At 42.1% G+C, this 13,537-nt stretch overlaps 1 long non-coding RNA gene across 3 annotated transcripts in view; it reads right to left on the bottom strand.

Moving 5' to 3' along the window:
• Window positions 1-13,531, bottom strand: part of LOC116281333 (uncharacterized) — a 131,913-nt gene extending 118,382 nt beyond the window's left edge. The window contains exons 1-2 of one of the 3 annotated variants that reach the window (XR_012074573.1): window positions 13,331-13,531; window positions 7,589-7,693 (exon numbers count right to left, since the gene is read on the bottom strand). This is a non-coding gene — a long non-coding RNA (uncharacterized lncRNA). Of the gene's footprint in view, window positions 1-6,214; window positions 6,529-7,452; window positions 7,500-7,588; window positions 7,694-13,330 lie in introns of those variants that run through there. The other 2 variants (XR_012074575.1, XR_012074574.1) reach the window with 2 other exon arrangements.
• Between the last annotated feature and the right edge of the window lie 6 nt (window positions 13,532-13,537).

The raw sequence follows: 13,537 nt of genomic DNA, 5'->3' as shown, positions 1-13,537 counted from the left end.
CAGGGACTACAGCTGGGAATTGTCACAGTTTAGTTTAGCACTCCTGGCAAACTCTGGAGCCAGTTTGCATAATGCAGTTTCTAAAGAATATGATTCTAGTAGAAAAAAACCATGTTTGCAGTTAAAAATAGAACTTGGTCACATAACAACTCATCCATAATCTGTGAGGCTGGAGGAGGAACAAAATGAAATGATAGTCACTGGGGTTCCCGAACACCTGTTCCAGTCACTCAGCGCCTGCCCTCACTGGGAATTGCCAACACACAGAAATCAGCCCTGCCCTGAAGTCAAAAGTCAAAAATAAACAGCTGTACTGCCCCAGTTAAATCGAGAAACATGAGTGTACCTTTAAGCAGGCAGCAACTCAGGTGGCCTCGCCAGGCCAGGCCAGGCCTCCTCGGGGCTTTAGCTCCGTGTTCTAGGAGAATTAACTGCTGTAGATCCAGCAGCAGCTGTAAACTCAGCAGGCTTGAAAGCCGAGACCAAGTGAGGTTTGAATTCCACCCTCACTAGTGCGTTTTCACAGCACATGCATATACTCTGCTCTATCCAGAATTCACCAAATATGGTCCCTGGATCCTTCTAAGCAGATGCGGGGATCTCATGACCTACTTCTCAGGCTGGCAAAGAGCTAAGAACCACAAAAGAAAAATCTGGTTTCCATACCAGGAAACACATGAAAATAGGAGTATAGGTCTAATTGGAAAGGTTGCCCCAGTAAAGGAGAGGAAATCTCACGTCTACATATGGAGAAAGCTAAGCTGTCAGAACACCTGATACCGTAATATACTGCCAGAAAAAAGGATGTGGGAGAACCAAAAGGAAAGGATGCTGTCTCCTACCCCATCCCTGCCCTCACCAGCCCTCTGGCCTTGGCAAAGTGCTTCTCTTCTCTGTGCCTCTCTTCCTCTCTTTAAAATTGGTCTACAATACCTCTTTCCCTTTCAAACTCACCACAATGGTGGAAAGTTTAATTGGATGCTTGTGTCCGTTCTCTGTTTCTGACTGTGAAATTCTAGAGCAGTAATACCCTCTGTGCTTCACAATCACCTGGGAGCTTATAACAATTACAGATACCTGGGATTACAATACCAGAGATTCCTGGGTGGTGGGTCCCAGGCACAGGTAGTGTTAAAAAGTCCCCCTTCCTCAGGTGATCTCAATGTTCAGCTGGGGCTGAGAACCACGAGCCATGATGGGGAAAAACTGCTCCCCCAGGAAATGGTGGAAGAAGACAGACACGTGCGTGTTCCCACATCCTCCAGATCTGCAAAGGGTTTCCTTTCATGAGGTTGGACAAATTGTTTCTGACTTGTTCAGAACGGGCTGCTGCCTTCACACCCAGCTGGCGACGGCGCACCTCTGCTGTGCCATAGGTCATTAGTGAGGGATGTCTTGGTGTTAAGCATCCCATCCTCCTGTTAAATGCAAATGACTCAGGATAGCGTCTGTTCCATAACAAATCCCTTAGTAGGGAACTTAATATCCCATGTGGGTTGATCAGCCCCATTTTTCCTCTCCCCGCAGCGGGCCCCATGCCTCTTCTGACTAACACATTCACATGTAGCTCCACTCTACAGGTCAGTTATGTTTCCCACCAGAACAAGCCCTGGAGGACCGGCTGTTCATTCCGTATCCTCCCACAGCCTGGACTTCAGTTCTTTGCCCTTGAAAGCACCCTGTGTGCTTCCGTTCTGTTGAATCCAACATTTGGAAGGAGCTGGAGACCTTGAAAGAGAAACTAAATGACACAGCAGGGTCATAGAGTGGAGTGGTTAAGAGCTGGGGAATCAAACAAGCCTGGGTTTAAAGCCTATCTCCATCACTTAACTAGCTCTGCTTCCTGGGATAGCATACCTAACTAACCTCTCTGAGGCTCAGTTTACTCCACTGTAAAGTGAGTTTAAAGTCTGTACCATGGGATTGGTACAAGGATTAAAAGAGATGTACCCGGCATCATGTGACTACCCTAAATTTCAGCCACCCTTACCATTGTTATCATTAATAAAGTAAGAGTGAGGGGTGCAAGTAGCATCTCTTCAGAATCAATGTGAATTGTAGAGCAATAGGACTCGGGGTGAGGAAACCTGAGTTTAGAGCCGTTTCCTTTCTCTATGATTTTGGACAAGTCACATCACTTCTTTAAGCTTCAGTTTTCCCAGTTGCAAAATTGTGATCATAATAATAACATTATAATGATGCCTACTTCACAGGGTAATTGGAAGGACTAAATGCAATAAGGCACATAAATGTGCTTTGCAAACTATAAGGAACCATATAATATAAGTAATTATTATCCACACCCAATTCTTAACATTTTCTGGGACTACTCCTGACAATTGACAAAAGGAATAAGTGGATTGTCTAAGATTAGAAATAGAAGAAAATGAGGCTCAACTCTCACACCTTAATAAAGTCCAGGCCAAAGGGTGAGCTACACAGAGAGTGAGGAAACTGATTAAAAGGGGCCCCTGTGCTGGGCTCATTTCATTCCTGAATGAGCTCTTCCTTGGATTCAGCAACTGCTAAATGTTTACCTTCCATATTCTCTCACATTGCCTCAGGAGACATTCTAACATGAAAGTTATTGATTTTCATAAAAAATGACCTTCATAAAAGAGGGCCTAATACCACGGGGCAAAAAAAAAAAAAAGAGAGCAGAAAATATCATAATGTATGTTTCTTCCCTTGAGGAGCCTTTTTTCCTGGCTCTCAGGTTTTTTATGTTTAACTTTTGTTTAAATATTTTGTTTTGCATGACACTTTCTGGTATTTTTTTTTATTGATTCCCCCCCACCTCTGCTGACTTTGCTAACCTACAGTATTTTCCATGACTCCTATAAATAAAAATTTCTAATTTGAAAGTTAAAGTCAGGGAGCAGCTATGCCAGCAAGAGAGGGGGATTCAAGGTCCAAATGTATCTTGCCACCTGTAACAGGCCCTGATGGTTGCTGTTAAAGCGGTTCACCAGTGCACTGGTCTTCTAGGAATAATCAAAATCCAGCCAGAGGAAAGAAGTTTCAATAGCAGAGCTCCAAGCTTCAGTCTTGAGGGCCCAGGAGGTATTACAGGAAGAGGTGGAAGATAATCCCTCCAGTAATTCTGGGATCAGTGGTGTGAGGTCTTTACATGACTTCCTATCCTCTTCTCCACTGCCCACTAGACAGAATTGGGGCCAACTGGATTTGTGGACATAGGACACGAGCCAGGAGGGAGAGGCCAAAGGAAATTTGCAATGAGCATTCAGGAGTGCCACTCCGCCAGAATTTTTTACATGTATGTGGAGGTCACAGGGTTAACTCCAAGAAAAGAGAGGCAACTTAACTATTAGGAATGTTCTCTGTCCTTGAAAATGCTCTGAGGAGGAGTGTCTCAGAGTTGGAGCACCTGTAAAATATGCATTAATGGTAAGGAGAGCCCCTTTTGAGAGTTTCTTTCAGCCCCCACATAACTTCATTTTACCCACAAATTAGAAAGGAAACCAAGAAAGAGAAAGGAAAATTTTAAGTCACTCATCTAAGCCTACAAAATTAAAACCTCCACTTCCACAATACTACATTTCACCAGCAAAAGAGCATTGTATGCTTATTTTAGTCGTTAGCAAGTATTCAAACACAAGGACCTATGGAGGTGTTATGAAAGGCGCCGCAATTCACTGTATAAGACAGGAAAGTCAGGAAATGGATATTAAATGACCAGAAACAAAGGGGACCCTAAATTCAAGTGATCCACTACTGAGAGATTGGGCTGACCTAGTCACCCTTTGAGGGGTTCTAGACACATAAAGAAATGACCAGGTGGACAGGTAGACAGGGTAGCAAGTCATAAAGACATTCATCCTGGAAATGAACTGGAAATCTGCCACTGGTCCCCATGCTCGACTCCTGCCCACTCCTTCCTGATGGTGAAGCACGCCTCTATCCTGCAGGGGCCAGCTCTGCCCCCAACCAAAGTAAACACTGGACAAATATTTGAGAAATATCATTTCAAGGGAGTGGCAAATTATTTGCCTGCTTGAAGGATCCATCATTATTTGGGATGCTTCTTTATATCCAACAGCTTTTCAAACCAAGAGCACAGAGAAGTACAGCACCAGGACTATCGACATTGGGAAGAGGGTAAAAACTGTTTTTTCTCCATCATCCTATAACACAGGTGCCCAGAGCCCTGGGGCTGCCCAGAGTCAGGAGAGGATGGGGTGGGATGAGGAGAAGAGAAGAGGAATGAAGCGAGATCTGCTCCCTCATGGCATCAAGGACCAAGGGAAACACCATCTTTTCAGGACTTTTTAGGTGTCAAAGATTCTGCTGGTTGCATATACACGTTGTTTCTTTTGCATTCTCACAACAACCCTTGGAGTTAGTTTTCACTATTCCCATGTTCCCTATGAGGTTCAAGGGAAGTTAAGGAATGTATCCAAATTCACACAGGGATTCAAACCTGAGTCTGACCCTTAAGCCCCTGCCCACGTGAGACAGGTCTCATGCACCTTTTAGATTCCCTGCGTGCCATTCTGGCCTGGACCCTTGGCCACCAACTCTGGCTTAGTTGCCTCCACAGCCTAGGAACTTACTCCACCTGGACCAACCAGAGTCTTGCCTAGAGGGTCAAGATCTTTCCTATGTTGCTGTTGGGCAGCTGTGCCAAGAAGCCACATGCCCTGAGATTTTGGCTTCTCCCACCACTTCTGGACTTAACTAAAATGCAGGCTGTGAAATCTGGTTTCCCTACCTGCCACCAAAAGGGGCCAGAAAAGCAACCCAGAGGGATGCCCTGGGGAAGTTACCTTCCCATTAGAGAGATCCAGTCTGACAATTTTCCTCTCCCTCCTCCCTCCCAAGGATGGCTCCAAACCACAGTCTCTCTGAACATTCTATCTGAAGATTTCCCGTGTAGCTAAACAGACACACCTGCAGACTCACCGGCCTTGGCCTCCAGAGCGGTTTGTGAAGCAACGCTGAGGCATCCCTGGCGTTGCTTTGCATCCTTCCCTGCTTCCCTTCACTTTTCTCTCACCATCCTTGCTTCGAGATTGCACTTTCCAAACAAAACAGCCTCAGGCTGTTTCCCATAGAACCCAGGCTTTCTGGTTTTATTTTCATTTAGCTGTGTATTTATTTTGTTATTCTTAATAATGTGATAAGTAGCTACAAGCCTACTGTTCAAAACAAATGCTACAACCTTGACACCACCTCTTCTAACTATGTGGTTCCCCATCCCATTCCCCATCTTTCCCCGCACGATATAGCCATGATCCAGAAATCCTTCACTTTCTAAAATCGATAGGTATTTCTCTCAAGTATATTCTTATGTTAGTTATTCTCAACTCTATAAAATTATACCATATTGTTTTGTGTACATTTTGAGTATTTACTTTCTTCAAAGTTTTGTTTTATTGCTAGCATTTATGCACATTGTTGTGAATCAGTGTAGTTCATTTGTTTTTATTGCCATATAAGATTCAGTTGTACGACTATTATCACAATTCATCCGTCCACTCTCCTGATGGGCATCTGAGTTGTTTCCAGGTTTTTGCACTGTGATCAGTGCAGCTATGAATATTCTTTTGCATGTCTCCTGCCTTATATCTGCTTGAGTTTCCCTTGGGTCCATCCCCCAGGGTGAGTTAATTGTCGGGTCCTAAGTACGTAAATGTTCAATTTTAGGAGAGAGTGCCAAATTATTTTCCAAATGAGTTACATAAATTTGTGCCCTTTCTATGACACTAGGAGTGTCCTCTAAAATCCAATTTTTATAGTTCCCCTTGTTCTTATAGCTGCCAAAAATAAGAATTGCTGGTTGACAGAGAAATACCTCATGTCTCCTCTGGGCATTTGCATTTTTAAGAGGAAGCTTGGAGAGGCAGTGCTTTAATACAAAGCAATGAATTTCTCAGGCTGAATATTTCAGGGTATCTGTCTCTATATGCTATAGCAGACTCACTCATTCAATGCTTCATTGAAATGCTTGAGTTCTGGGGCTGTGTTAGGCCTGAAGTTCCACTAGTGGGAGATACAGGACCTGTCTTCAAACATCCTAAAGCTCTGATGCATGACAAAGACAAGAAGGCTAACTATATTGAATTTGGATGCTATCTTGGTCTTCTTATTTCTTCTTCACAAGTTTTCCCAGGCAAATAGGGTAATTCAGGTTGACATAAGGCAGCTGGGGACACAGGAAAGCTTCAAGGAGAGTAGGCAGGTATATACTTACCTTGAAGTTACCCAAAGGCAAATAGCTTCAAACAGTCCCATCCTGGTTATTTGCTATCACCAGTCCCCTTACAATATTAATTTCCTGGGAGAGCTTAGCTCCTCCCGACAAGGACAACTGGTTCCATAGTGAGTCACAGCCCTGAGTGCCCCATCCTCAGAGACTGGTAGAAACCTGCCCTTCTACTCAGCTTCATTCACTCAAGGATCTCTCAGAATGGATATAGTTCAGTTAGGCCCTCTCTTCCCCCATTTCCTATCCATTGTTTGCCTGTGCTTGGCTTCACCTTCAAGTTGACTCCATGCGGCAGCAAGAAGAACTCTGTCTGCCCCAGACCTCTAGAATTCTTAGAACCTGTGATTCTAGACAAAAGGCATTTTTCTGGATAGCTGGTAAAACACCCAGAGAGACTCCTGATGGGTACAACTTATATTACACACTCTTTCATGAGCCAATCACGGTGACTAGGAAGATAAAATACTCTGACTGACAGAGCCTGGCTCACATACCCATCCTTGGGTCAAAACACCCGACCAGGAATACTCTGGGACGAGGGTGGAGGATGAGTTCCTTCAAAAGGCTGGTGGACAGACATAAAAATGCATGCCTACTAAAAGGCTCAAGAAGAGAGTTATTTCACTTCACTGCTCTAGTACATTTACTCTTATTACTTCTTTCACTGGTAGGTATGTGAGAACAAGGCATTAAGAGATTTTACATTGCCCCTCAACATTCTATCAACTATAGCACAATTATCTTTGTATATAAAAAAACAAAGTCACCTACCTGACTTCTTACTTCTAATGACTTTAGTAATCACATGTATAAAAGAAAGTTTAGGATGGTTCCCCCAGCCTGCCATAGTACGGGGACCTCAAGTGGCTTCCCACTCTACCTTTCAGTTTAGCAGGAATTCTGTTCCCCACTCTGCCTCTTCTCTTTACCTAGTTACTTCTCTGGAACTGTTGTGAGTTCACTCTCCTACACGGAACAGCTTCAGTCAGCTTTCTTGTTTGCTTTACTCTGGGACTCTGGGTCTATTCCCTATTCCTGTCTTTCTTGTCCCCCTCAGTTCTATCACTAATCACCTCTCTCTGTTTTCCTCTCCTTAGACTAGTCGATTAGAATTCTCAACCCTGCAATTTCTGGAAATGTAGCCAAGGACGGGCACAGTGTTCAGAGTGGCATACAGAAAGCAGGTCTTAAAATCAAACCTTACAGACAGCAGTCAACCTCACCTACTTAATTATTAGACTTGGCTCTGAGGAGACCCTCGCGGTTTAGAATGTTGAATCTTCAGAATTGCAAAGGGTTCTGAGAGTGTCACAGGTTATCCCTAGACACCATACACAGGATTTCTTACACAAGACCTACCTTACGCAGGACCTAAGCCAACAGCAGTTGGTTATGTAAATTAGGAAGATGGCAGTCATTGCTGACTTATCTCTGTTTTACCACAGATTTTGCAGAGCAGTCAAGCTGTAGAACAGAAAACAAAAAAATATAAAAAGAGTAGGTTTTGTGTTTTCATTGCACATACCACAACTTGAAAATATATTTTCATTTATCATTTGTTTTCTTTCAGTCTGTCTTTCCTTTAGCACATAAACTCTTTGAGGACAAGAATATCTTGTTCTGCTTCATATGACTGGCACTTAGCAAAGTGCCTGGTTTGTACAGGTGATGAATAAATATTGCACGGAATGGGTCTCTATTCAGGCGTCTCTTTCTCCTCATGATTGGCAATCACTGAAATTAAATATGCTAAGAAAATTCAGTCTTCCCAAAACTAAATTGTGCAGGAATCCAAGTTTGCTTTATTTCTGCTTTCCCATTTTCCTTTTCTTCAACACTGAGCAGCTTCTCCACCACGCTTCCCAGGCATTCAGAATCCCCTTTGCAGCTTCTTGGCAACCTGGAAAGTTTTCCTTTAGTTAAGACTGTCCCCCGGGGATGGTGCCCCAGATTCCAAGATTACCCCCTCCTTTCCTACACTCCCATTACAACTCCCATTTTTCTCACTGTTGGGAGAAAAATAGACATTTTCCATTAAAGTGTTATGTTCAAAGAGACCATTTAATGTAATATTCTCCAGGGTGGGTTGGTGGGGTTTTCCTCATTCTCTCAGAATTATACCCTGATAACAAAGTTAAAGTCAATAAATTCCTAGGCTTTTCATCATTTGGTCATTCTAGGAAGTGAAAAAAGAGAAAAGAAAGAAAGGAAGGAAGGAAGGAAGGAAGGAAGGAAGGAAGGAAGGAAGGAAGGAAGGAAGGAAGGAAGGAAACAGTGAAGACAAAGAAGAAAGCAGAGGAGTTCAACTAAAAACAAACAAACAAACAAACAAACAAAACTTGCTTTTCCCTCAAGGAAAATAACAACAATCAAACAAATTGTTTCAGAAAGCAAAGACCAATTTATTTAGCTTGTAAGAAAATTACAAGTGATTGTTGATTTTTAAAAATTGGGATGGGTGGAGAGCATTAAAAAATACAACTCTATGAAACATAAAGAATGATCACAAGGAGGTTCCCCAGAAGAATCCTTTAAATGCCAACTCCTAAAGTGTATTTAAAGTAAAATTCCATTAGCAAAAACTACATTTATGGTTAATTTTCCAGAAAGGAAACTACTGTATAAAATACTTTCTTCTGCCTCCTAGAGAAATTACAAACAAACTTGCATTGCCATTATTATCAGAATTTTCCTGGCCAGCCCTTCCTCAGACCTTTATTTCCCCTTTTGTTTTTTGTTGTTGATAAGACGACAGATAAGATGACAGACTTCCTGGGCATGTGACTGGTCAATATTGGCAGTGGTCATTTTAGTGATACTGTTCTCTCTTAACAAATACTATGATGTCACTCAGAAGATCACGGTGGTCTGACACAAAATCACAGGGTCAGAATCAGGAGGGAAGGGCCCCTGTGCATTTCTTTAGGTTTCCTATTTTAGGGACAGGAAGTTCAAATCCTGAGGCGAGACTGTCCAAGATACTAAAAACAAAGCCCCCCATCTGCTCAGTTTACATTTCCACACCTATCACGCCCTGTTCTCTCCCTGGCAGGAAGTCAGTTCTCTGCACTTGCAAATAGAATAAACACAGAACCAGTGGACATTTTGGTTTTTGTTTCCCATCTGATTTCAAGGGAGAACCCTGGGTAAAATACCATACTGAACTTGAAATCTCTGTATAAATCTTTGGGCTGCTTTCCTGGGAGACAATAAAACATGGACATTTTAAAAATAACTAATTATGATAAATTTGGCTCAGAATCAGACTCTGAAATCTCCATATCTACCGTGCTGCATAGTTTAGGCAGCCTGCTGACCCCTCCACATCTTCACGTTTGTCTTCATTCCCAAGTCCTGATTTGTTGCTGGAAGTACTCCATCAATGTTGATCAACATATATAAAGTTGGTGCCGTGCAAATAGTCCCATTATACAGAAATTAGCCAAAGGAAATCAAATGGTAACACTCCAGGAAATTTACAGATTGACAAACCCAGGGCAGGGACCAGTGGTTTCTGCACCTAAATCTTGTGCTTTTGTTGCAGACAACATTGTGTTGCTAGTGTCAAGCTGCTGTCTACTCTTGCTCATTGTCACTACATCTGGGACCTGAGATCTGAAGACCAACAGGTTTAGAAAACATCAGTTCTCTTGAATCTACTTGCTAAAGGTCTTTCGAGTTCAACTTCTATACTTACTGCCATAGTGATCTTCCTAAACTGAAATCTGATCATTTTTCTCTCATTTGCCACAAAGCAACTCTCTGCCAGAGAATAAAGTCCAAACTCCTAGTCTGGCATATAAAGCCCTGCCTCCAAGCTGCTCCCCTTACTCAAAGTATCAGACATACTGAGGTATTTGGTACCCCAAGAGAACTCCACTTTTCTCTGTCACCATGGCCTACACTTGGCTGCACCTCTTCAGGGAACTCCTGCATCTACCTGGGGAACCCTCTTCACATCTCTCAAGCTTCAGGGATAACATTACTTCCTCTGTGAGGCCTTTCCTGATACCTTTTCTTCCCTCTGAGCTTCCCTCTCAGCAAAATGTGGATTTAATTCCTACAACAATTTCTTAACTCAAGGATCACATGAAAAAATGACTAGGAATGGTCTCTGAAAAATGAAGAACAGGTTATGAAAGTTATTACACAATAAGCCTTTTATTTTAGAAACCTAATTACAGTGCTTATGATGATTATTATGAAATCAACCTTTACAAAGTAGAATATTTTTCCTCTTTATTCATTGCTTAAATGTGAGTTAAACTTAAAATGGTGATGAGAACTGTGCTCACTTCAACTACAAATAGATTAAAATTGAACCCATACAGAGGATTAGCATGACCTTTGTCCCACATGATTTTCAGTAGTTAAAAACTGCATTTTCTTTGCTTTGTAGAATTCTATTCCCAAGTTTCACATTTCTGTCATCAATGGAATAGTCTTCCTTAGAATTCTAATTCTCTTCTAGCCAATAAATAAAAGTTTGATTTCCTTAAATGACTTTTGCTCTAGCATTGAGTCTTTGTTGTTTCTTAACCACCCAAAAACCACTATTTCTGTAACAGATAACGTTTACTAAGTGCTTACTCTGTACCAGACACTCTCTAGACCACCTCTGAAGATTCTAAAATTTAAACCTCACTACAAGTTTCATTTTCCCTCTGCAAAATAAGAATGAAAACATACAAAAGAAAAAAAAAAGAATGAGGAAGTGGAAACTCAAGTTAAGTTAAATCCCTTGCTGAAGGCCACAAAGTAGTGGCAAGGTTTAAGGCCAGGAATCTGAGAACACAGTCCTGCTGCTAACCACTGAATTGTACCACAGCTCCAAAGGACTGTAGAGCAACGAGAGGGTTCCCTTGCTCTCCAGAAACTTAGACTTAGTGCAATGGGTGGTTATAGAAGATGTTAGCATTAGGGGAAACTGGCTGAAGTATATATAGGAACTCTTTGTATTTTGTAACTTTTCTGTAAATCTAATATTTATATTTAAATTTAAAAAGTTCTTATATTTACAATTAAAAAGAACTCAGTTTAATTATTTTGAGATTAACTTACAGGGTCCATGGAGTCAGTCTTTTGTACAATCTAAATGCATTTAGAGCAACTTTTGGATTTTTGTAAATGATTGTTGGGTTCATTGGTGCAAAGAAAAGAATAGGATTTTTGGGCAAAACTCAAATTTTGAACTCATTGGTATTATACACTATCTTTTCAGAAAAAAAGACAAATATTGGTTGAGAATGGGTTACAAAGTCTCATCCTCCCAATAAAATGACCAGAACTTTGTATTGCCATTGAGAAACACAAAAGAATATTATCGTTAGCCAACGATGTGATCTCCCTAAACACAGCTTCCTCCTGACTTCCTGCACATCCTTAAATTCCAAATATCATAACCTGGCATATGTTTTATAAACAGCAAAGAGACTAACAAACTATGAAGGTAACTTAGCCATAATTATACTACCATATATAGGGCTCACTAATACTACCTCAGAGAGGGCAATTTTGCATTACAAGTATTATTTTCCATAACGATCCTGGTAGAAACACGTTGTGCCCAAAGCTTCTGGCTTGTTCCTCAGATTTGAAGAACAAATCAGAAAATGACCAGTGCTGTAGTCAGTGTGATACAGTCATCTGAATATCCTTCCCAGATTTTGAACAGTTGTGCCTTCAGTGAGATGCTATTGTTTAAACACTCTTGTTTTTCCAGCATTAAAAAAATTCGTAACTATCTGGTTGCCTAAACACATCTCACTTGCTCTGCCAGCCACTACCAGCTCCTTCTCAGGAAAGCAGGAGCTCCTCTGAACTCAGCTGACTGGCAGAAGCACAGGGCTATACACAACTGAGGGTAACAGCACTCACTCCTCCTTTGTTTTGCCCAGTCAGAGCCTGTAAATGAATTCTGACAAGTGACTAGATACTATTCTCCTGCTACCTTCAGTGGTCTCTATCTTTGAAAAACTAGTGGCACATGGCCAAGAGAGAGAACTTCCTCACGTTCAAGGCATAATCCAGCACTGATGGTTTCCTGAAGAGAAACACTCATGCCTTCTACTGGTGGATGTGAACCAGAAATAGGAGAGAAAGCCAAAAGCCTCAACAGAATGGGAGTACAAGTTTAGAACACTGGACTAAAGAGAATACAAAAAGAGGAGCAAGGAAGCCAGTTAGGAGATCACTATCTTGGGGATCTCATAACTAGGTGCCAGGAGAAAAGGTGCAGAAACAAAGCAGGAAGAGGGGAGTGGGGAGGAAGACCTGGAGTACAGTGGTCTCAGGTGCACTGGGTACCAAAGCACGATCACCTTTCACTGATTCTGCCCCGAGAGGCATCTTTGATGCCTTCTTATTTAGTAAGGGGAATCTGCAATCATTCACTTGGTGCCCACTGAACATAAGGCACTGTGCTGGGGATTGAGGAATGGAAGTCAGAAGAGAAAGAATAAGATTGTCTCTGTGGACCAGGAAACCGGAATAGTTCTTTGCACCCTCTGGGAAGCAAATAAGGAGATAAATAGGTCTCCAATGAAAAAGGGTTCACTTCCAAGAAAGACGTCCAATAACAGTTGAGTAACTTCAATGGCAAGGAACCTGCTAATTCACAAGTAAGTGCCTGGAAAATCAGTCTGTAGAGGCAAGGATTTGGAAGTAGGTATATGAAGATTCTTTTGCGCTAAATTCCTTTCTTCCTTATTTACTGTAACCTGGTATTAGCCACCTTACCATACACGCCAATAGGCCAGCATTTCAGCTCTCCAAGAACTTTGAAGATGTTGGGGAAGCCAGTAAGATCACTACTTCGCGGCTCCGATAACTGGGTGCCAGAAGGGAAGTGTCACCTAAGTTGAATCTTGAAGCCGAAACTTGAAGAGAGAGCAGGAATGAGTGTCTGGTAGCAAGACATGAAGAGAGCCTCCCGTAGAGAACCTGACAGGGCCGGAGAGGTGGGTAAGTGGGTCAGCAGCTAGTCCGGCCAAGCCTTTTTGTGTTAGGTATAACTTTTCTCCTACATCCTTCAACCCTGGCTCCAATGATAACTTTGATAATAAATGTAACTTCCGTAAGAATGTTTGGTAAATCACGCACCTGAGAGAGATACCCTACGGCATGGTCGCCCAAAGTCCGTTGTTCTGCAGTAACTTTCCACCATTTTAATAAAAGGCCCCTAACACCAGACTTGAAAAGCGGCTTCAACTGTGTCAGTATTTTTAAAATTTGTCTAAAAGTTGGGAACTGTGAAGGTAAGCCGGTGGAACAGAGCTGTCGTCCCGGAAGGTGTGAGGCAACCAACCA

The sequence above is a fragment of the Vicugna pacos genome, chromosome 7 (assembly GCF_048564905.1).
Source record: "Vicugna pacos chromosome 7, VicPac4, whole genome shotgun sequence".
NCBI classification, from domain to species: Eukaryota; Metazoa; Chordata; class Mammalia; order Artiodactyla; family Camelidae; genus Vicugna; species Vicugna pacos.
This window is presented reverse-complemented; position numbering and strand designations above follow the sequence as displayed.